General features: G+C 34.0%; 1 long non-coding RNA gene across 1 annotated transcript; it reads right to left on the reverse strand.

Moving 5' to 3' along the window:
* Positions 1–22,150: 22,150 nt before the first annotated feature.
* On the reverse strand, positions 22,151–25,876 carry LOC114285079 (uncharacterized). Its single transcript, XR_003637148.2, has 3 exons — positions 25,752–25,876; positions 25,520–25,586; positions 22,151–22,385 (listed from the first exon to the last, which is right to left on the reverse strand). It is a non-coding gene; the product is annotated as an uncharacterized LOC114285079 (long non-coding RNA).
* Between the last annotated feature and the right edge of the window lie 708 nt (positions 25,877–26,584).

The raw sequence follows: 26,584 nt of genomic DNA on the forward strand, positions 1-26,584 counted from the left end.
TTTAAATTTTTTTTTTTTCTTCATTTCTTGTCCAGCAATGAAAGGGGACAACCAGACCAAAGGGTGTATGAGGTGTAGTTTTGGCGAATTGAGACTAAAATTATAAATCGAATAACAGATTGGCAAATCACAGTTTGGGCGGTTTTGGGCGGATTGAAGAATATTCTAATCAATTATCAAACATTTGCATAATGTATAATACTAATTTGGACAATATTTTTCATACATATAACACAAACTAATTTTACATAATATTTTTCATATATAACTACTAATTTGTAACAAATTTCACATCTTAAATCTCTCTCTCACACTCATTTTTTACTTTGATATTCCGCTAAATACTAAAAAATACGTGTATTAATTATAGCAGAGTGGAGCCATTTTGAAAGCGGATTATAAATTTTAAAATTTAATCTATGGTTAGTGGATAAAACGGTGCGCATCAATGTTGATCAGTATGATTTTAACGGATTGAACAGTATTTTGCACCGCCCTAACCAGACCCAACCTCCCGTTTAATTGGGGAACATATCCATCACACCTCACATTTGGTTAAAAAATACGGAAACATATAGGCCCACATGTTTTTTAATGAGGGAATAACATTAAAAAAAAATTCAGATTAATGATAAATGTCACATAATTTAATTATTAAATGTATAAATTTTGTTTGTGTTAATAATTATTTTTTAAAAGTAGTGTAATTTTTTCTTTTTTAATTTGATGCTTGTTTAGCACAATATAATTTTTTTTTTTGAATTAATGTCTTACTAGTACAAGAGATTAAATAAGAAATTGTAATGCTAGGGAGACAATATAGGAAAGGATGGTTTTAACGGCGTTTTATAAACATCGTATTTTTTTTAATAATTAAAACGATCCCGTTTTAAGAATAGAAGTCATTTAAAAACACCTTCAAATCCTTATTTTGAAACCCTTATTTGGAAACGTTCTCTCTCTCTCCAAACCCTTCAGCACAGAGGATCGATTCATCTTCATCTTCAGCTCAATGATTCATCTTCATCTCAGTGATTTATCATAGAGTGATTTCGATTTTGAAGTTCTCTCTCCCTCTCTCTCTCTCTCTCTCTCTCTCTCTCTCTCTCTCCCCCTCGATTTCGAAGCTCCACCGCCATCACCATCTGCATCGACGAGGACAGCATGGACATTAGCCTACTAAAGTGAGCACCATTGTCTACAATCTCAGTTTTGTATTCTCTCTCTCTCTATATATATATATATATATATACATGTATTTGTATATGTATATCGATCTTCTTATTTGTTCCTTTGCAAGTTTGTGTTAGGGTTACACTAATTAATTTCAAGCTCTGGTTTGTGCTCTTATGTTCTGCATTTTCACCCTAATATTCATTTTCAATTGTTATGAAAAATAACCAAATAAGAAAAAAAATATTAAAAAACAAGTCATATAAAAAAAGAAGCAGAAAATTAAAATATCTATTTATTTTTGTTTATATAACAGAAACAAGTCATGTTTCTATTAAACAAGCAGAAAATTAAAAAAAAAAGTCATGTTTTTGTTATTTATTGAAGTCTTTAGTTGGTTGGTCATTCTGAATTGAAAGTGTTTTGGGTTTTGACCTTCATCTATTGAAGATTTTAGCTATGTAATGCATTTACAAGTCTAGGAAAGAGGATATGGAAGAACTCATTGATTTAATCATGGCAAGGGTTGTTTTGTGGACTAAAAGATCATTGGGAACTTGGGTTTTAGTCTATTTCTAATATCATAAAATGTATTCATGGCATTAGAGTATTGAAGCCTAGGAGAAGAAGTAGCTCCATGACTTGAATGCTCATTAGGTTGTTCTTTCTAGCTTTATGGATGTAATTGGCAGTGTTGATCTTGATCCAACCTGTTGAGAATCACAAATTGAATAATTTCAGTTACCCAAAAGATAAATAAATTTATTATGTTTAAAGTACTTGATATGATGCGATAATCTTTGGCTCATACGGATGCAAATGAATCCAGGAAGAGAACAATAGTGGCTTTACTTGTGAAGAAATGGAGAGACTAGAAAAGTCAAGTGAAAAAAATTGGGATACAAACCCTTTAAGAATGATGCAGATAGGTTGGTTCATCGACCGGACAAAGTACATGAGGATCAGTGGCGAACCTTGGTCTACTATTGGGGCGCTCAGAGTGCATCGGTACTATTTTATTTATGTAAAAAATGTTTATAAATGATAATTTTTGATAATATCTTAATGAATTTCATTTTTAATAGAAATCAAGTAAGAAGAATAGAAAAATTTGGAAGAAGAAGACATTACATCATAGAATAAGCCGAAAGCCTTTATTAGTAGTCCGAGTGGAGGTATAATTAGTATGTATTGGAATTTGGTTCAAGTTTCAAATATATAAAATAGCTTTACACATGATGCTGGAAAATTATCTCTATGATCATTCAAATTAGAACCTCAATTTAGAACTATTTGTCACGATCCAAACCCGCCCCTATAGGTTTAGCGTCGTAACCGGCCAGTAATACTAGGATTACCAAAGGCTTCTGAACAGATTAACACATAGTAAGGAGCTACAGAAGCAGATATATAAAACATACATAGTCCATTGAGCTGTGCAGACATACATGGGATAGGAATTTAAAACTTTATTTACACACATTCGTGACATCATATTAACAAAGTCTTATGTCACCATCACATGTACACATAGTCAAGTTGGGACTTAGCCCGAGGAACGGTTTTACAAAAACTTGTTCCAAACCAAGTAAAGAAAGTAGAAAACTTATACATAATCCACAAAACTTGACCGTTAAACATTTTGGGAACCTCCTCGGGAGGCATTATGGTTGGCCGACATAAAACAAAATTCCAGGCAATCATCATTGAGCCTGGTCGTGCGCCTGGTCACCTACATACATAAATAATACAGTGAACGGGAGGCCAGTGAATAATAACAGAGTAAAGGGATTTAAATAAATGATGTCCCATATTAGATTCAGAATGCAAATTCGTATTTATTTCAGAAACAGAAGCAGATTCATATTCATATTCTTGTTCAAATCGTGTATAGAAATCAGAGTTGATGCTTAATCATACGTGGTACATCCATTAGTGTTAATAGAACAGATACAGAACAGATGCAAAACAGATGGTGGTTATAAGTAACGAGTTCCATAAAGGAACCTCCGGATCCGGGTAGCAGATAACAAATATGCTGAGCTCCTTAATGGAGCCTCCGGTACGGGTAACAGATAACAGATATAATAAGTTCCATGATGGAACCTCCGATACCGGGTAACATCTAACATATATTACATGATGCTAAGGATGTCACGAATACATGTCAAAAATTGGACAATCATTCATTATACAGCATATAACATTTTAGAAAATAGATCTTATTTCATCATACAAAAAATAAATAAAGTTGAACATAGCTTCACTAAGTTATTACTTATAGTTGTCTCCAAAAGCAGACAGACAGAGCAAACAGATCAAATAGCTCACGGTGCGTGACCTACACAAACAGATAACAGATACACGCTGAAACACATGCTCGCAAAACACTTAACTCATTTCTTTTCTTTCTTGGTGTGTTTCTAATCCTTATCCTCATTATTATGTCTTAATTTGGGCTTAAGAATGCCTAAGATACAATGAGGATACTAAAATGTGCTTTGAAAAACTTAGTCAAATTTTCAAAAATAGGGCAGTATGCTTGAGCGCACCTTTTGTCGCTCGAGCGATCTGTAAAGTTTGCAAAAGTACTGGTTGCATGATTTTTATGCTCGATGTCCGCTTGACCGTCGCTCGATGGCAAGATTGAGTAAATAGGGTCTTCGATCAAGCGCAACTTTAGCCGATTGAGCGGTCTGTAAAATTTCGTAAAACTTTTGGGGGTATGAATTTTACACTCGAGCCAACTTCTTCTCGCTTGAGCTGAGATACAAAACAAATGGTGGTCACTTGAGCGCAGCTTTGGTTGCTTGAGCGATGATGCAGAATTTTGGAATTTCCAGATTGATGTTCTATGTCCAAAACTCAAATTCAAAGCTGCAAAACATGTTCTTTTGGGACAAAAGCTTGAAGAAACATATGTAAACTTGTAAAACATTGTGAATTCAAAATCATTTCATAAAATCAAAGCCCAAAAGCATGCCAATTGAACCAAAACCACCTTGAGACTTGAGAACAAAACATGCATGAAATGGATTGACTTCTAAGCCTCCAAAATATGATCGAATGAAGTCAAATGATATAAATCATGATGAACTCCCAAAACCAAGTTAGAATTATCATATCCATGAGAGAATTCTTTTGAAAACAACATCAAAACTCCATGAAATGCACATGCATGTATGGAATGCTCTTTTTTTCTATTTTTAAGCTTAATTCATGCATTACATTCTAATTTCCTTTGAATTAACATGTAAATGAGCTTAAAGTGACAAAATGTGAGTTGAATTCTTACCTAAGATTCTCAATTCTTGAAATGTAGTAATATCCTTGCTTAATTCCTCAAATCTGTCTTCAAGTTTCTTCAACTCCCTATTTTCCAAGCTTTGATCTCAATTTCTCTCCCTCTTTCCTCTTCTCACATTTTTGATGGCTCAAAGATGTTGAGCGCAAGTGTAATAACATGTAATGGAGCATTATATAGGCTCATTAACTTAGGTTAATAAACTTTGATTAGTTAATGTTAACTTAAATTAGTGGTAATCAATTTATTCTAATTATTTTATTCCGAATCAAATTTCAATTAAACCTACCATAAAATTTTAAAAATTCTAAATAACACATAAACTTAGTCAATTTCGTGATCGGATGTTGATAAGGTCTTCAATTCTCATACCGAAACAAAAACATAGACAAATATTCCTACAACAGACAAATATAAACTCAAATAATGCAATTCACATGTTATTGATTCAGAATTTCTTCTAACTACTTATTAGGCATTCTTAATCATAGGTTATAGGTTAATCACAGGTCATGGTTATTACACTATTCTATAGCAGCATAAGTATCACTTTCTTAAAATAGTTGAGATGGGGAAAAAGGATAACAACCATTTGTAGAATTTGCTGACAAATGACTATATGGTACTTTCTTAAGTATCACTTTCTTAAAATAGTCAGCCAGAAACAAATAGTCTGATATGCTTTATCAGATATGTGTTCTTCTTTTTTCTAGGCCATAGTCGTCTTACTTGTTGCCTTTGCTACTGCATTTTGAAGCAAGGCATTATAGTTTATGTCAAATGGTGTCACTATTCTATATTTGTCTATAAAGACTATTAATTTAGAACGTGCTAGTGAAAAAAATCAGTGCTTCAGCCTCCTCTATTATGATTTTAGTCCGAAATCCTAATACTATTCTTTTCATGTTTTGTACACATTTATTTGTCCTTGTAATTGTACTTCAGTTCATCGTTTACTTTTTGAGTGGAAGAAAATCTATCTATTTTCTCAACTAGAAGGTGAATAACTCTGTCGTTATGCAATATATCTGTCTTTGTTTGTTTTGTAAGGGAAACATTTACTGTCTTTGTTTCTCAGCTAGAAGGTGAATAACTTTGCCGTTATGCAATATATCTGTCTTTGTTTGTTATGCAAGGGAAACATAAATCTGTCTTTGTTTGTTATGCAAGGGAAAATATATTTATTTGTTTTATCTATCTTTTATTTATAGGAGACAAAAAAAGAACAGTGGGGTTCTTGCTAGTCGACCACAGGTGTAGATGGCTGTATACATAAAAGATAGGATGTCAAATGGTGATTTAGTTGATGTGGTTATGGTATGTGATACTACTTTGTTAGACTTTTAAAATGATTCATATTGGAGGCTAATTATTGAATTCAAAACTCGAGTTATGGACTTGGAGGACGTTTGGATTGGGACTGTCCCTCATTGATGTTTTTGGAGGTTGATATAGGTAGTCACAAGAGTAGAATCGTATATTCCAAACTTGAGTTCAAGAACAGGTTGAAGAGCAACTTCAACGGCATCAAATGCAGTTAGAGTCGAAAATGAATGATGTAATGGAGAACCAAATTCAGGCTATACGCACAGATTTTCAGTCACGAATTGAGGTTTTGGAATCTCAATTGCAAGCTGCAGGCGTGCCCATTGTACCAACTGTTGCACCCTTAAACCCATTACATAGGCAATACGTATTTCAACTATTTCTACTAGTTATTACTTTAAATTTCCTAGAGCTACTGTACAACTTAAGTCTTTTATTGAATGATAAGTTATGGATTCACTTAGTAGTCATTCTACTATTAGGCCAATGCCACATCAACAACAATCTTATATATTTTCATCCTAAGAGGTGAGCAATCATTTAATCAAAGTCTTTTGACAAGACATGACCTTATTAATTAAAATACTTGCTCTTATTAAATGTATGTTCAACTTTCAAAAAAAGAGAAGAAGAAGAATAAGAAAAAGAAGAACTAACAATAGGAAGCTTGTAACGCCCTAAAAATTAACCCATTATATATATCATTGACATTCATTATTTAAAGAAGATAATCTATTAATTCATTCATCAGAGTATTACAAAATAAAGCATAACATATATCATCGAATAAAATGCCCTACAGGCTTACATCTTTCCAAGCCAACACTTGGATACCAAAAATATGAGTTCTAACTCAATACAATAAAAGCCCTAGGCTTGAATGTTTACATGTACTTATAATTTAAGACAGTTATCTAAAAGTAGTCTTCTTCAATCCAGAAGCCAAACCCTCCCAAGCTAAATCCTTGGAGGTAGTTTATCACCTGAACCTGAAAATGATGTTCCCATAAAGGGTGAGCCACAGCCCAGTAGAAATATACTAAACCACATATAAGCAATGAATAAAGCAGTAGCATTTAACAGATGGTTAACCAAAATAATCAATTACAACATTTTACAGACTCATGACATTATTGCCAAAGATACATTTTACTTTCCAGTTTTATCAACATGGCTCAGAACCTGGCCAAACTTATAACAGTGAAATCACCTATATCATATTCACAATCTTCCAATATTAACAACAAATGAGACTCAAGCTCAAATCAAACACTTCATACTTCCAGATTGATACACATTTTAGTGTTGTATCAATAAAACACTTCTATAAATAAGCACACATAAAAGTGATGCTAATGGAGTCCATCCCCTATCTCCTCCCAAACACAAAAATCCGGTTTAGAGGTCCATCCCCTATCTTCCCCTAAACCGTGGAGTACATCCCCTATCTCCTCCCACACACAAAACAATGTATGCAAATGCAATGCTCAATCATTACACGTATTTTCTGTATCAATGCCATAGTCAAAACTAATGACTTAACCAATGTGATTAGTTTCAGTTATTCCTAATCCACATGCAATATCTACAACAATCACGACTATCCTCCACCGATAGCCCAAAACAGTTATTTCTAAACTGAAAATAACTATGTCAACAATTCCATAGACAAATGATACCAATTATCCAATTACGCCATTTAATCAATGAATTCCATGAATTTAACCCTCTTTTCCCAATTCCATGAATTACTTATACAAATAAATTCAATAATACAACTAGGGTTTTTCCCAAAATTTACCAAAGTATCCCCAACATGTTAAAATACCAAAACTTAGGACAAAACCTATAAAATGGAGTAGGAAATCCCTACCTCGAAGAGAGTAACCCGAATGGAGAAGATGGAGATGAATGCCCAAATACAAAAGTGCTCCAAATTGCCAAAAGTTCAGATTAAATGGAAGCCCTCGACTCCCTCTATCTTTTTAATAAAGCAACTAGGGTTGAAACACTCTCTAAACAGATCAAACCTAAGAGAGAAGGTGAGTAGGGAGAGAGAGAGGTCGAACCTGGGGTTTTGAATCAAATGAATATGAAAAAGACTGATCAAATCCCGCTGTTGTGTATTTAAACTGGACAGGCTCGCTCGAGCGAAGACTTGGTCGCTCGAGCGACCAGACACAGAGAAACTACGCTCGAGCCAAGGAGGCCTTGCTCGAGCCAACAACTCAAAAGCTCGCTCGAGCGAAAGAAAGCTCGATCGAGCGAAGAACTCAAACCCTCAGGTCTGAACCCAGACACACGCTCGAGCGAAGGAACTATAGCTCGAGCGAAGGATGAACTAACTCGCTCGAGCGAAGAAAAGCTCGCTCGAGCCAAGAATGCACAGCTACAGGTCCAAATCAAACACTACCTCTCGCTCGAGCGAGAAACTCCTCGCTCGAGCGAAGAACCAAAAACCTGGACAGCAACTCTTGGTTTCTAAACCCAACCAACCTGAAACAAACCTGCCCAACACATCCTATAATTCCAAATGAGAAAATAAGGAATAACAGCAACAACCATTATACAAGGACAGAATCTACGGAACAGTCCGGATACAATAATTAAATGGGAAAAGACCGGGGTCGCTATAAAGCTTTTTTGCACTCTTGCATGGTAAAGAAACACTTATTTCACACTCTGCTTTGTCGTTTACAATGTTAGAGATTATAATTGTAGGACATTCTTTTTTGCTACATCTTCATCATCATGGTTATGTTTTTAGTATTTGCATTATGTTATTACTTTGGATTGATTTTTTTTTTTGTTTTGTTTTGATTCTCCGTTGCTTTGTGATGCATTCTGTGGATATATTAACTTTATATAGATAAATAATTATACTTTGTTTTCGTTCTTGTGAATGGCTAATCATTTTCCCTTGTTAATAAGCTTCCAATTGTTGTTCATTCTTTATAAAAGAAAGTATAGTTAAGAATTTAAGACTATTTTATGCTTTGTTTATCAATGCCCTTAAAAAAAACACTCTTGAAGTTTAAGTAACTTGACTTCTTCTTGACCATTTTGATTTCAACTGATTTATCTAAAGTTTGAACCTAAATTGTTTCTCATTCACTAACTAGATTTTGAGTTTTCTTATTTTGATTTCCATGTTCTGATGCAGGCATTCAGACCAGTGAAAACTACAGCTTTTATGCTATATGAGCTTCTATTGCTAAAACATGATTTATGGATATGTTATTTTGTGGTTAATGTTAAAACATGATTTGTGGATATATTATTTTGTGGTTAATGGTGATTGAATATTAAATTAAATGTGAAAGTGAATTAATGCTGCATTTGCTATTTGAATGGGAGTTATTGTTTCATATTAGTGCTATTTTTCAGTTTTATTACATGTTTTAGTTTAACCACATAAAATTAGCACAATTCGAAAAAAAAAGAAGATATAACGGCGTTTCTCAAAACGCCACTATATTGCCAACGGTTAGATTTTACAATAAAAAAAAAGCTATGACGGCGTTTTGAAAACGTCGTTATATATTATCGTGACGTCATTTTACTGTTATGTACAACATTTAGCAAACGGCGCCTATAACAATATAACAACGTTTCTAAGGTGTCATAAAGCTACAACGACGGACGAGACTTCAACGTTTGGTGCTAAGCGTCACAAAAGATATTAGCGGTGTTTTGGAGGCCTATAGCGGCGTTTTTTAAATGCGTCTAAAAGTCAAATTTCCTACAGTGAGATTAAACTTCTTTAAATTATTTCCTTCACAAATTTTAATAGAAAAGACAAAAGTTTATATTTTCATCCCATTATAACAAAAGTTTGACGTTACTACACTGCTCACTCTTTCTATTTAATATATGAAAAATGTTACGAATCCTACCTTAATTATCCCAAAAGAGATTGTGTGGTTAAGATTGAATTTATATACTGTGAGATTCATGTGTAAAATAAATCTAAACCACAAAATCTAAATTTGTAGTATTACTGTTAATTTATTTATCCCATCGTGGTAAAACTTATTCTGAATACTATTAATAATTCTATTATATGTCTAATAATTTATTCAAATCTAATCTCATTGGATAACTTATTTATATAATCTTATAAAAAAATTATTTAAATATTTTAGTACTTTAAAAAATAATTCGGCAATTCGAGATGTCTTCAGGTTAATATGAAGATAAAAGTTCAAAAACCAGCTTGTAAGTGGTCTTAAAAAAGTAGTTAAGTGCTGGTGAGAGATCTCATATTCGAGTTTATAGACAACACTTTGATCTTCATTTTAGTTTAATGATTAACTTGTTAATATTCTACAAAAATTAAAAAAATAAATATGTATACTTAGTCGTTGTTTGACAAATTCTTTTTTAGTTTTAGTTACCTTTTTAGAGTTGAGACTTTTTTAATTTGGGATTAAAAAGTTCGTTTGATAAATTGTTTTTGCCATTTTTGACTTTTGTAAGAGAAAAAGTAAAATGATTATAGTTTGAATGTGACATTTTATCTTATTGATTTATTTAACTTATTTTGTCTTTTGTACTTTTTTAGTCCTAATTAGAATAGCCAAACGCTTCATTAATAAAGTTAGCATTAAACCATGTAAAACCTGAGATAATGAGATTAGTTGCACAGCTTTTAGTATGTTTCTGGGTAAGATCAATTTTTACAGATAATTATCTACATTAATTAATTAGTAACTTTTTCTTTCAAACTTATGTGCAAAGCTTTTAGTAGGTTTCTGAGTAAGTTCAAGTTTTACAAATAATTATCTACATTAATTAATTAATAATTTTTATTCTTTCAAAGCGCTGGAGCTAAATGAGTTATATCGAAGGAGCTTTTACTCAAATTTTTATTCAAATTTAGTAAAAAAATTGATGCATCGTTGGAGATACCCTAATAGAACAATAAAAATTAAATACCTGTGAAACTTATGGCTTTTTTTTATTATTATTTTATTATTATTATTTTTTTTACAATTAATCATACAAAATATAAATAAAAAAATTAAACTTAAATTTAATATACAAATATGACTGCCAAGACATTGCCCGGAAATAGTCATCATATCGTAGCTCACACGGTATGCTTATTTCTATTTGTTAATATAAATTTACTGAATTACATAAGATGATATTATTTATTTTTATTAATTGTTAATAATTAACTAAATATATAAATAAATAATCAGAAATGAATATACATATAGATAGTAATATAAAATGATGACAAAAAATTAATCACTCTGTTTGGTTTGAAATTTTTAAAAACACTTTTCTGAATTTTTAATTCGTATTTTTGTATTTTTAGTGATTTTTAAAAATAGTTTAATCAATTTTTTTTTTAATTTTTTAAAACTTTTTAGACTTACTTAATCTTAATATATTTAAAAAGTATAAAATTTGTATCAAAATCTTTAAAAAATTTATTGAATATAATAAAATATGAAAATATATTAAATTTTTGTATTCTTTATATATTTTTTGTATTTAGTAATTTTTTTTAAAGTCATACTTTTTTAAGTGAAAAAACAAATATAACCAAACAAGATGAATGGTATCTTTTTATATATTTATATCACATTGTTGTTTTACATGAGTTATTGTCACTACGTTGAAGACTGACATAAATAGTGACAATTAACCTGGTAAATTAAGGTCTCGTTTGGAAAATGGTTATTTTAGTAAGTTTTTTAATTTTTTAGTTATTTTAATAGGTTATTTTAGTTTGTGTATTTGGAAAGTTGGGTTAAATTTTTGGGTTGATTGTTGTATTGAAAAATATGTTTGAAATGATGTTTAAATTGAAATGACAAATTTGCCCCTGACTTTATTTTTTCCAAAATTGTTGTGTAGGGGTAATATAGTAATTTAACTTATCTGCAGCCTACACTATTGGTGGCAGTGTAGGCTGCGTTGCTGCAGCATCCGTTGCTTTTTGACTTTATTTTTTTATTTTTTGAAAATCAATGGCAGCCGTTGCTTTTTGGCTATTTTCTCATTTAAGGCTAAAATAGCCTCACCCACGGCTTCCCAAACACCCCCTAAATATAATATAAAAATATGATTATTATAAAACGGGTCTTACTTCTTTTGCTTTTTATTTTATTTTTAAATTTTAACCAACATATATTTTGCACAACTTAGCCGAACAATGGGGCAAATTTTTTTGTGGCTCTTTGAGATACTTGAATTGGAAAACTTGAATCTTAAATTAAATTTTTGGATAAATTACCAACGTCTCCCTTGAGGTTTGAATAAAATACAAATTTTCTCTTGAGGTTTGAGAAATTACAAATTGCTCCTTGAGGGTTATATTTACATAACAAATAAGGGGACAATTTGTTTTTGATGGGTCGTTGAACACACCAAAATTAAATAGTAAACTACACTAAATTCTTTCAGAATAATGGCAAGTTTAGGTATCGATCCACAGGGACAATTGTGAAATTAAACTAATTTAATTGTTAAATTCCTAAATTAATTTTGATAAAAAGATTGATTGTTCATAGCCTAAATTAATAACAAATAAATTAAACTAAGGAATTAAATTATCAATAATAAATGAAATTGGGTTTACTGAATTAGGGGAAAAACTAGGGCAAAGAGTCCACCACTAGCCACGTAATTAGGGTTTCCAATTGAAATCAATTATGCTATGCTTTGAACGGATTAATGCTTCGCAACTACAAGCTCAAAGCATTTAACAAGAAGATCATCACATTCAATGTACGAGCACGAACCATCTCAAGTAATACGAATCGTTCACTCTAAACTAAGGTAGTGATACGACTCGTTTCTCGTAGCATGGTTCGTCTCATACCTTGAATGTGAAAGAATAGAAAACTCATGTATGGATAACATTCAACAATCACAGAAAGTCAAATATTTGAAGAGATAATGAAAAATATATATAAGAAACTTCTAAATCACCATACAAATGTTCAAACTTTTACATAATTAAAAATCAAAAAGAAAACTAAATAATTACATGGCTAGGGTTTCATCAAAACCCTAGAAAATGAGACTAGCCACTCATGGAGGAGTGGAAGGAGATAGATGGAGAAGAAACCACCATGTGAGACATTCTTGAAGCTTTTTGTTTCTCTTCCCTTCCAAACCCTAGCCTCTCTTTTTAGGTCAAAACAAGTTCAGAACCCTAGAAAAGCCTTTTCCTTTTCTTTTTATACTTCTACTCACTTCCAAACAGGTTTAAAACGTCGGTTTGACTTTCCCAGAAAAAGTCAACGCACGTGCAAAAAAGTCAACGCACGTGCGGGAAAGTTAACACACGTGCAGGAAAAGTCAACTCTGTCCAAATTATGTCTTTTTGCCCATTTTATGCTCCGACGATGTACAACCTGATTGACATTCAACACACATAAAGTACACAGTTTGACCAGCAAGTGAAGTTAAGAGATTCAAATTAACGGCCTCAATGATGTACATTTCGACCTTAATCAGTTATGCAAATATAAACTTCAGGGGGCGGGATGTAATTTCTCAAATTTCAGAGAGAAATCCGTATTTTAGTCAAATCTCAAGGGGAGTGTTGGTAATTTGTCCTAAATTTTTAGCATTCAGCTAACTCGTTGAGATTATAAAATGGGTTCTGCTAATGACAATGCTCAGGCTGTCAATAACAAATATAAAATATCAAAAGATTTATAATTTTAATATAATTTTCACATATTTCAAAACACTTGTATATATATACACGTTTTAAAAACATATTTTTTTAACACTAACAAATTTTAAAAGTTTCCTTATAAAATTATTGTTGAAATTTGCTTGGATATCTTGAGGCGTTCTTCAAAGTAATTTCGTCACCTTTGCCATGAAGGTGATCATCTACCCCTTAACACTTCCTAGTTAGCTATAAATAACCTAAATACAGACATGAAGTTGTATGTTTTCATTTATCCATTAGTTTTGTGATCTTAGAGATATACCATAGTGAGGGTGAGATATAGATCATTGTGGAAAGAGAATTTATGAGATTGAATGTAAGAGACTCTTTTATATTGATGTCAATAAAACCTTAGTGACTCTGTGGCCGTAGCTTGAGATTTGATAAGTTTGATTTTTCTATTTTTTTGCTTCTTCGTTTTAGATTTTTTATGTGCGTGATTGTTTACTCAGGTCTTAGAATTTGATATCAATCATATATACCATAACATATATAAGCCTTTCAAACCATCATCCATTTCTTCATTGATTGAACAATGAACTTGTGCTTGGATATTGTCATGAAGTTGAAGGTTGCTCAGATGATGATCCTAATGTTGTTATTCATTTTACTTACAACCAAACCCCTTGTATCAAGGCCTTTGGATGGTAGCAAGTTGACAACTTGTGGCGGCGGCGGTGACGGTAGCGGCAGCGGCGGCTCTGAGTCAGCTTTCGATCACAAAGAGCCAAAAGCCTCCCTCCCCATCCCTTCTCCATGCACCTTAATCCCACGTGGCGACGAGCATTGCCCTTAATCCCAAGTGGCGGCAGGCATTACTGAAAGTCATTCATGATCAAAATTCTTATCAAGTAGATAATATTATTTAGTAGAATTAATATTATACATAAACTAATTTCTTATGAATTTCTTTCACTATTAGATACTTAAATAATCGGATCTATGTGGAACCATCTCCTTGTGTCTAATACAAAAAATATAAAATTAAGTTTGGTAAGATATCAATTTCCTATTACTAATCATATAATTGTGCAACTTTTTCTTTCTTGGAGAACTATTAATAAGTAGTATGTAAGATGAATTTTAATACAGATATTTAGCACTATCATTTTCAATATTGTGAGTCTGTTGTCCGGAGATTAGAGGATAACTGTTAAAACCAAGCACAATGACAAAGAACTTTACAAAAACAAAAGCACAATTACTCTCAGATGCAGAGAGAACTTCTTATAGAATTAAAGAACCAACATGGCTATTAAATAGTCTTACATCAAAGTAGAAAGGGAAATAACAACCCACGACTTTACAACCCTAGAATCGTGGTGCATGAATAGAAAATAACTTGCCCCTTAAGACTAGGGATTATTATGCAAGGCTTCAAAGCACTGCAATCCTAAAAACAAGGAAACCTGAACCTTATCAAGTAGAAGATCCTAACAACTTTAACATCCTCCCTTAAACTGAATGCTATCAATATTCAGTTTATCCCTGGATTTTCGCAGACGCCCATAAGACCACGCATCTTTACGAACACCTTGAGCTTTAGTGGCTTTGTCAAAATATCTGCAATTTGCTCTGGAGTAGAACACTGCACCAATTCAACAACTTCATCTTTGATGAGATTTCAAAGAAAATGAAAGCGCACATCAATGTGTTTGCTACGACCATGCATGACTGGATTCTTTGACAGTTTAATAGCTGAGATGTTATCGCAGTGAACCACTGTTGGTTTGTATTGACCATGATTAAACTGCTCCAAAATCCTCCTTAGCCACACAGCTTGGCAAGCACTAGATGCAGCAGCGATGAACTCTGCTTCAGTAGTTGAAAGAGTGACTACTAGCTGTTTCTTAGAAGACCAAGACACTACACCTGAACTCAAAATAAAAACATAGCCAGAGGTGCTCTTCCTATCATTTTGATCACTAGTGTAATCGCTATCTGTGTAGCCAACAAGTTCCTTAGTTCCTCCTTTCTTGTAGAATAATCCAAAACTGACTGTACCTTTCACATACCTTAACACTCTTTTCGCTGCTTGCAAATGAGTCTCAATGGGTCATTTCACATATCTGCTAATTAAACTTACTACAAACATCAAATCAGGACGAGTGGCAGTCAAGTACATAAGGCTTCTCACGATCTGTTTGTAATATGTCCCATTGATCCTTACTCCATTTTCATCCCTAGTGAGTTTAAAGCCAGGAACCATTGGATTATGCACTGGGCCATGTTGAATCTCTCCAAAACCTCCTGAGCATACTTCTATTTTCTATTCCAAGAAAATACCTCATTTTACCAAGATCAATCATCTCAAATTCCATCATCATGGATTTCTTAAAGTGTTCAAACATAATCTTATCATTACCAGTGAATATAAGATCATCAACATAAAGGCACACAATCAAAACTTTACCATCATTTGCTGTTTTTAAGAACAAAGTGTGCTTATAAGGGCACTTCTCAAAGCCTTCTTGAACAAAATAGGTCTCTATTCGACTGTACCAAGCTCGAGGAGCTTGTTTGAGTCCATACAAAGCCTTCTTCAGTTGACATACCTTATGTTCTTGTCCCTTTTGTTCATATCCTGGTGGTTGATTCACGAACACTTCTTCATCTATCTTTCCATGCAGAAATGCAGATTTGACATCTAGTTGGTAGATCATCCAGCTTTTCTGGGCAGCAAGTGAGATAACCACTCGAATGGTATCCAAACGAGCTACTGGTGCAAACACCTCAGCATAATCCACTCCATACTGTTGACTGTACCCTTTCACAACGAGTCGAGCCTTGTATTTGTCCACTTCCCCATGTTCATTGAGTTTCGTTTTAAAAACCCATTTTACTCCAATTGTCTTTACTCTAGATGGCAGCTCGGTAAGTTCCCATGTATCATTTTTCACAATAGCTTCGATTTCAGCATCCATGGTTTGTCTCCATTTGTTACTCTTCATTGCATCCTCATATGTCAAGGGATCATGTTCAGAGAATAAGGCTAGATGAGCCACATCGACATTTTCTTCATCAGAGAAGCCCTGCCCACTTACATAATCTTGCATCCACCCTGGTGGTCTTCAAACTCGTCCTCCATGAAAAGGATTTCCATCACTTGAAGACTCTCCCCTTTCAAGTGAGTCACTTGGAACGGATCTTAAGTTTTCAAGTTCATGAAAAGGAGTGATGTTTGTTTTAGTTTCCTCCCCAAGGCTTTCATTTGTCCCTGTATCTTCATCTTTCTCCCATTCCAAATCAGCCAAAATAGTTTCCTTGTGACTATCATCCCAGTTCCACCTTTGGTCTTCTTAAAAAACCACATCTCGACTCACGATTATTTTTTGAGAAATTGGATCAAATAACCTGTAAGCCTTGGATGCTTCACTTACCCCAAGTAATATGCATTTTAGACTTTTGGCATCGAGCTTTACTCTTTTGCTATCAGGTACATGAAGGCTTAAACCCACTACAGGCTTCTTCTGGCGTCTTGCTTCTCACGGCAAGTGTCGGGCTTCTGTTCAAGACATGCACTGTCCAATTCACTACTTTAGGCCAAAAATTCTTTGGGATTTGCTTCTCTGACAGCATGTTGCGCACCATATTCATGATAGCGCGATTCTTTCTCTCTGCGGCCCCATTCCGTTGAGGTGTGTAAGCTGCTGTTAATTGCCTTTGAATGCCATTCTCATCATAGAAGTGAGTAAACTCTTGTGATGCAAACTCACCCCCATGATCAGTTCGAAAACTCTTTATGAATGCACCGGTTTCTTTTTCAACTCTAGCTTTGTAGGATTTAAAGGTAGCAAATGTTTCTGACTTTTCAACTAAGAAATAAACCCAAGTTTTTTTGCTAAAGTCATCCATAAAAGTAATGAGATACATTTTTTTGCTGTTTGAGATTGGTTTTATTGGCCCATATATCTCCGCATGCATTAACTGAAGAATTCCAGATGCCTTCCATGTGCTTTCCTTTGGAAAAGGATTGTGATGTTGTTTTCCTATCAAGCAGTCTTCATAGATCTTCAAAGGAACCTTCAACTGAGGCAAACCATCTACCATATTCTTTTGTTGGATCACCTAGAGACCATTCCAACTAAGATGACCATAACTGCAATGCAAGAGTTGAGTTTGATCTGTGGTTATAGAGGAGAAGCATTTTTCCTCTTTTGGAGGACAGTGACCAAGCACATCAAACATTTTGTTGCATGCCATCTCGGTGTCCACGATTAAACCTTTTTCAAGATGATAAATCTCACACTTTCTATGTTGCATGAGCACTGCAAGACCTTTCTCTTGCAATTGACCAATGCTTAGTAAATTGTTCTTCAACTCCGGCACAAAGAAAACTTCAGTAATCACCTGCACGATCCCATTTATCTCCATTCGAATGTTGCCCTTCCCTTGCACAGTGAGACTCATATCATTGCCCAGCTTCACTTTTTCTCTGAAATTGTTATCAAATTGTGAGAATAACTCTCTTTTCCCACACATGTGATTGCTACACCTAGAGTCAAGAAACCATAAGTGATCTCTTCCAGCCTCGTTGCCATCCACATACGCCATTAAAAGCATCTCTTCACTGGTCTCGACAAAGTTGACCTCTGTATCTCTTGCTCTTTGGGGGCATTCCCATTGAAAATGACCCAACTCATGACAGTGATAACACTCTAGGGTAGATTTATCAAACCTGCCCCTACCTCTTCCTCTTCCTCGGTAAGAACCTCTACCACCACCTCTTCCTCTTAGTTGAAGTCCGTGAGTGATCAGAAGGGCTTGTTCATCCACAGTGTGATGGCTGATCCGTTGTTCACGCACCAAAAGACAGTTTTGAAGCTCATCTATGGATAAAGTATCCAAATCATTTGATTCCTTGATCGAGCATACAACATAGTCGTACTTTGGAGTCGTGGATCTCAAGATCTTCTCGATGATCACCACATCCTCCATCCTTTCGCCATGAATTCTCATCTTATTGGCTGTGATGAGGGTTCTTCCAAAATAGTCGTTCACCGATTCCCCAGCTTTCATGTGCTACACTTCAAACTCTTTGCGAAGAGCTTGGAGTTGAGCACGTTTAACTCGTGCTGTCCCTTGGTACTTCTACTTCAAAGAGTCCCAGATGTCCTTTGCTGTGTCTTTTTTCAATATTGTCTCCAAAATGGATCGATCAATGGCCTGGAACAGATAGTTTTTAGTCTCCAGGTCCTTCAACTTTTGATCCTCAATCACCTTCTTCTATCCCTTAGTGAGATTCGTTCATTTCCACTGCTGCAGAGATCCCAGTTTCCACCAAACTCCAATACTCCTTTGAACACAGAAAATTCTCCATACGCATACTCCAGTGATCACAGTGCCCATCGAATCGTGGGATAGTAGGCTACACAAAGTTGCTTTTACTTGTCATGTTGTTCTTTCACGGTGATGGCTGTGGTACAAGCTGTTGGTCAGGCCCCGTGATAGAGCTCTGATACCACATGTTAAAACCAAGCACAATGACAAAGAACTTTGCAGAAACAAACGCACAATTACTCTCAGATGCAGAGAGAACTTCTTATAGAATTAAAGAACCAACATGGCTATTAAATAGCCTTACATCAAAGCAGGAAGGGAAATAACAACCTATGACTTTACAGCCCTAGAATCGTGGTGCATGACTAAATCTAAACAGAAAATAACTTGCCCCTTAAGACTAGGGATTATTATGCAGGACTTCAAAGCACTACAATCCTAAAAACAAGAAAACCTGAACCTTATCAGGTAGAAGATCCTAACAACTTTAACAATAACTATATCATTTTATATAAAAATTATATTTTGTGTGATATTACTTCGGTTGATGCTATAATTTAGACTTGTCAATAGTTCATATTTGATCAACATTTGATTAAGAATAGTTCATATTTGATCTGGATCCAATTTAGAAGAGCAATGATATACATAATTTCATTTTTATTTTATTTTCTTCCTCCTTGTAACAACTCGGATCGAGATTCAATCCTTATTCTTGTTCATATAAAGATGGCTGTACTGAAAATGTTTTTTGTCAGAGATTGGACCTAGCCCGAAAATTTTCTAAGTGTAAAAATTAGATTTTTCAAAACTTACGATTTAAAAGATAATTTTTGGCAGTAATTGTTCCTTATATATATATATATATATATATTAAATACTCTAATTTGATTTTATGGGAATTTTTTACGAGATGTTAACCACTTTAATTCAACACCAAACTTAGAAATTTCAGTCAGAAAATTATTTTTGTATTAAACCTGGGGGAACCAGTTTTTGATTTAATTGGATTTTGATTTTTTTTTTTATACTTTTCTTTTGAATCCAAATGTGGGGTATTTTCTTATTTACACTATAAACATAATAAGGTTGATATGTTAGGAGTGCCTTACGAGCTGAGCATATGTGTCTAGTTATGTCCTAGGAGATCGCTTGAGTGGTTGATTTACTACTCGAGAAGTGAGGGGGTGCATCCAGTAGTTTGCTCTGCAGACTGAAATGCTGAGAGTTTGAGTTCACTGCTTGAGCGGTCTACACGTATTCAACCAACTTAAAATCACTTTTTGCTCCTTTATTTCTCACTTTTTCTTTTCTCCCTCTCTCTCTCTCTCTTCTCTTGTTCAAAAAAACCCTAGCTCTAAACTTTTGATTTCACCTATTTCCACTAAAGATCCGCCTTAGATCGTGTAAGAAAAGCGAAAAGATAGTGAAGATCAACCTGTTGACTAATTGGATTGCGATTTCATCAAAGTTCTTGCTTAGTTCTTTTTTGTTAGCTCTTATCTTTGGGGCAGAGGATTCTCTTAACCCTATATATTTATGGTTTGGCGTGATTTTGTAACATTTTGGAGTTATGGGTTGATATGAGCTAGAAAACTTTGATTTAAAAGATGTTAATGTACAAAGATAGGGGTTTTACTCAAATTTTTGAAATGTTTTGAATGTTTAGACATATTGATGAATAATATTTGATGATTTGAGGATTTGAGGAAGAAATGAGGAAAACCTCCAATTTTCTTGAAACTTTAGATTTGAAATTTTTAATTTAAAAGAGGGTTTGAACTAATTGGTATTTTATGTTGAAATTTCAATTGATTTTCCTTGAATATATGTGAGTGAGATGAATTTTTTATTTTTGTTGATATTATTGGAGATTCATGAAAGTTAAACACGTGGAAACTTGGGAACGTTGGAAGGGTGTAAAGTTAATATATTGCACATAATTATTTTTGGTAATAAAAAGACTTGGAGTCGTGGAAAATAGAATATTTCATTAGTTTTTACTTGTTGCAATTTCATGGTTTTGGACAAAGTGTCGGGTGATTTAAAGGTGTGTGTGTGTGTGTTTTGGAACTGCGATGGGTGTGCTGAGGTGCCCAATTGTCCTTCTGTGCTTGGAGGCTGGAAAATGTGGGATTGCTATTGGTATATTGTTAAGGTGCCCAATTAACCTTCTGTGCTTAACGTCAGTAAATGTGGGGAATACCGTTGAATAGGTTGTTGGGTGTCCAATTGTCTCTTCGTGCTTGGTGGCCAGTAAATGTGAAGATATTTTCAAATTGTAATGGGTGTCCAATTACCCTTCTGTGCATGATGCGGTAAATGTGGAAATGGTTTTTGGAAATGTGATAGGTGTGCAATTGCCCTTCCATACTCGGTGGTTGGTAAATGTGGGATTGTTTTGAGTTATGTATTGGAAGTCTTATTAAAAATGTAAATGAGAATTTCCTAGGTATGATAAAGGTTCAAGAGTTTGGGTTAAACATGGGTTTTAAGTTATACATTAAGTATTGATTTTCAAACGTAGCCAAGAGTCTTATGCATAACATGGCATTGTACAAACATAATCATACTGAACATTTGTATATTGTGTTAAGTTTATTTCTTACTAAGCGTAATTGCTCACTCTTTTTTTATGGGCTAGATATCCAAAATTCTAGGCGATGAAGATGTGCCTTTAATGCGTTGAGAAGCATATGGAGTTCTAGATGGAGCATTGAAGCTCATTTTGATGTTACTTTGTTTACAACTATCGAGCTTACTTGCCGAGATAAGATTATATATTGTTGCGATCAAGGCCCTTAGCTTTGCAAGATGTAAGCCCTTATGGCAATTTGATGTATATTTTATAATTTCGTTTATTGTAAATTAATGTAAGGAACTTGAAGAAGAATTTATGAAAATTAGAGGAGTTGTGGCCTATAAGATTGTTGTCTTTTATTTCTTGTTCACATTAATGTTATGGAATCGAGTAATAGTAACAGATTGGTAATCTATATCATGGTATAGAAATATTGGGGTGTTACAACTTGGTATCAGAGCTAACTAGATTTGAATACCTTGGACTCATGGGAAGTGACTGGGTATGTGTTAAACTTTTATGATGAGATTTGTGCTTATGAATTTCTCAAGAGTCTTGTTAGGAGGGTACTTGATCAATGCCATTCTAACTCAAATTCTTTGACTGTTTGTGAGGGAGAATTGACATCTTCGGAGGATAATTCGGGTCACAACCTCAACCCGCCCCTAGAGGTTAGAGTGGAGTAATCATATATTACCTACGGCCTCTTAACCAAAACAAAAGATATTTATTTAATATCGGGGCATGAAACAGAAGTAATAACATAAATAATATTGTCCATTGAGCAGTGCATAAATGACATGAACAAAAATAAATAAAACATTTCATCACATACATATAAAAAATATATAAACATTTATCTCATACATCCTAAGATCATACATATATGGCTTGATAAAGCTTTAAACTTGATCAAAACAAAAGCTAAAGCCTCAACACGGAGGCACTTCTTCGGTTGGCTTGACAAATCAGCGGACTCCAAAGCAAACACTATAGCTGATCATCCTGATGCTCACCTACATATATATAGGAGAATGTAGTGAACTAGAAGCCCAATGAGTAACATCAATGTAAAGGGTTAATGAATGAGTTCCAGATTTATAAAAACAACATGATCAAAGCATTTTTCAGATATACATAGACAATACATAAAGTTCATCGAATCTTTCTTAGTTAAACACATTACATAGTACATTCGATAGCATTCTTAGAACTTGATAGAATGATCTCAATGGATCGAAATCATACAAAATGTCCACAATGGAACGAAAGCATATAGAACATCTACATTGGTTGAGCTCACACCGAACGTCCACATTTGGACGAAATCATACAGAACGTCTATAATGGGTTGATATCATATAGAACGTCCATGAAGGTACGGAATCATACAGAATAATCATACATGATCAAAGCCATATAAAATGATCATCAAAGATTGACATCATATAGAACTTTTATAATGAATCAATAACATATGTAGAATGCCTTTGATGAGTCGAAGACAGAACGGAAGTGTTATCAAAACATATATTTTCGGATGTCACATTAGTTAATCAAAAAGGAATTTCATTCATTCTTAGCAAAACATCTTTTCTAGAAAACTTGTCATATTATAAACAATCGGAGTTTCAGAGCATATCTAATCATTTTAGGAAATACTAGTTTGGAAAAATTATCATATCATAAATATGACTGATGTTTGTAGCATATCTTATCATTTCAGAAAATACTTATCATATCGAACATTTCGTAAACAAAACATATATTTCATATATCATTGTATAGCATAGCCATTTTCGAAATCATTTATATGAAAACATCTTTACAAAAACATTACTCACAGTGTTTGATCAGACGATACTCCTCGGCGGATCAACCTTAAGCTTTAATTTCAGAAAGTTTAGTTGAATTCATTCTAATTCTTTTTGTTCTTCCTCAAAAACCTTGAGCTTCACTTAAATTTCCAGCACCAATTTGAGTTTCTCTTTCTAAAGTTGAGTTTTTTTTCTCTCTCTCTCTCTCTCTCTCTCTCTCTCAAACTTTCCTGAGCAAAAACATATGAAATGAATCCCCCCCCCCCCCCGACTTAATGAAGTCCTCAACCAAATAATACATACACTCCCCTCATGGCTCATCACAATACACATGTGCACACAATCTTTGAGCTCTAGCACATCACATACATATACACCCTCAATGTTCTAGACTATTCCAATTGGGGCTTAATTTAATCAAATCTTAATTTTACTAAATTGAATCAAATATCATATTAAAATCCAATGTGGTTCAATACATGACATTAAACTGATTTAACTCATCAATTATATGCTTGTCTCTTTTTCGTCCTTTCTTTTTTTTTTTCTTTTTTTTTTTGTTTGAGAATTCTAGTTTTGTCCTTGACTACTATGACTGATTGTGGGAACAATCGTCCACATAGTCCAAAATTGAATAGCAATGCTAAGAATTCATAATTCAATCTAGTTTTGTCCTTGACTACTATATCTGATTGTGGGAACTAAGGGTGCGCGTGGTGTGGTTCGGTGCGGTTTATGGATAAAATAGAAACCACATGGCGGGTGGCGAATTAACAAAATTGTTATTAGAAATTGTCATTTTTCTTATCAAAAACTGGTGGTTCAGTTGGCAAATAAAGGCAGTTTCAACTTGGCGGTTCGAGTGGATTGGTGGTTTATAAAAAACAAAACATAATTCAAATTATAAAACTTGAATCAAAGAGTAAAAAAAATCTAATGTAAGTAAAATAGTCAAAATGGAATAAGTTAAATGGATTGTTTCTCCGATGTTCTATATATATCACTACATATATCTTCAAACAAATTTTATATTCAACAAATCTAGTAAGGAAAAACCCTTACTCATACTGCTTTTATCCTTGTTTAGAAAAAAAAAAAAAAAAAAATTACTGCTTTTATACATTTCCTTTTCTTTTTCCACAAATCTAATATCTAAATACAATTCTTATCAACATAAAATAAGTAGTATTTTACAATTCTATTTCTCTCTAAACATAATTTTGTTTTGTATTTTTATTATTTTACAATTCAACAACACTACGAACTTATTCTTTAATCAGAAGGTTTCATGGAACAGTGAAGGCAACATAAATGAAAAAAATCTATTCTTTTGACCATCAGCGATATTTTTTTAGTAATTTAATAGCATTAAAATATTATGTTAATATGTTGTCTCAAGAATCAAGATCACACAAATAGATAAAAAACTGTCAAAGCAGGGGGGAAAAAGTAGTAAATAGAGCAAGACCCATATGAACAGTAGACTGTAAAAGAGCGTAGGGGTGTTCGTGGATCGGTTTTGTGCGGTTTGCGGTTCGGTTTTGACCCGCCCGCATCTATGCGGTTTGAGAAAAAGTCAACCCACAACCGCCCACAGTGCGGTTTGCAGTTTGTGCAGATAGGGTTTGTAAATGTGCGGGCGGTTGCGGGCGGTTTGCGATTTATACTTTTTTCTTTAAAAATTAATTTTTGAGTTTTTTTCCCCCATAGAATTTAGGTATCAGATTCATTTTATATATTTGTGATAACAATTTTCTAATGAGTTTACAAATAAAAATCGAATATCAATGCATTAAATAAAAGGACCCAAAACAAAGAGGCCCTACACTAGCATTTTTTCCATGAAAAAAATGTATATCAATGCATTAAAGGTTGTACTCAATTAGAATTGCTAGTTCAGTAATCAATAATCAAACTAGAAGTTCCATCGATCACCAGAAGGAAAATTTTATTAGGAAAAAGTGGATGAATCATCAATGAAAATCATATAAGAAACCAAGTTTAGGACTTGATAATTCTATGGCATTAAGAAAGTTGAGAAATACTTAAAAATAAGAATCCTAGTGTCATAGAGAATATAATGGTGTTCCTGTAAAAGTTACAAAGTTGGTATATAAAAAATAATAATAATAATAATAATTAAAGTGCGGGCGGTTTTTGCGGGTTGTGGGTTTAAACCGCGACCTGCCCGCAACCCGCAAATGTGTCATATTTCAAACCGCATCCGCCCGCATTGTGTTTGTGAAACCGCCCATTTATATGCGAGTTGGGCGAGTTGGGCAGTTTGAGCGGTTCGGATAAACTGTTGCCCACCCCTAAAACAGAGTAGTTACCTGAAATCTGGAGCTTCACCGTCGGACTAAGAGTGAGAATTGAGAAGTTGAAGTCGCCGCTGCCAGACTGAGCATGAGATATAGAAGATAGAGCTTCAATCGTTGGAGAGAGAGAGAGAGCAAAGGGAAAACATAAACCAAAGAAAGAGCAAAGGCAAAACATAAACCAGAGAGACAAAGAGAAAAGAGAAAACATAAACTAGAGAGAGAGAGCATAGAGAGAGCCATGTACCAAATCCGGAAAAAACAGCAGTGGCGAGCAGAAAAGCAGCGCCAGGAAGGCCAATGACGACAACTAGCAAGAGTACAACCACGGATATGTGAGAAGCCAGGTGAACAGCAATAGAGGCTAGACGAGATGAGGGGTGTAAGTAAATGTTGGAGCCTGTGCTATTTTGTGTGTATACGCATATATAATACAATTTTTTTATTAAAAGAAAAGTAGGCAGGTCGGGTTGGTTAGATTGGGCAGGTTGCATTCCTCCAACCGCCACCCGCACCAACTTACATGTTCTGGACACCCAACCCGCCAATCCTTTTTTTTGATTGGCAAAAAAAAACTTTATTGATTATAACAAAAAGCAATAGAGATATAATCAATAAAGAGGAGGGGATGGGAGAGCATAGAACAAAAGAACTCTCAAACTAAGCCCAATAAAATTGGCACCAGACAAAGAAGCTCAAACAAATGCAAGCACACCCCATTGTTGATAAGGAACCAACTAAAGAAAAGAGAAGAAGAAAGGGAAACAAAAACAAAGAAACAAAGTCCAATTGCAGATTCAAAAACAGCTCCTGATTTATCTCCACTTGCAAACTAGATCATCAATTGAGTAGTAAAAATCCTTTATTGATGCTTTGAGCCAAAATGCTGCTCTGATTTTGATGGGTTCACTTAGCCCAGAGAAATTGGGTTGGGCCTCAGTGAATATACATTCATTCCTATGCTTCCAAAGAAACTAAAGAACAATGAGGGGGATAGCTCTCCAAATTTTCCTTTCAAGGTTCTTGAATTTTCCATCCATCCACCAATTGAGAAGACCATCCACTGAATCTTGTATGCAC

Source organism: Camellia sinensis, unplaced genomic scaffold (genome assembly GCF_055761805.1).
Source record: "Camellia sinensis isolate YWXY unplaced genomic scaffold, ASM5576180v1 Unanchor3, whole genome shotgun sequence".
Classification (NCBI taxonomy): Eukaryota; Viridiplantae; Streptophyta; class Magnoliopsida; order Ericales; family Theaceae; genus Camellia; species Camellia sinensis.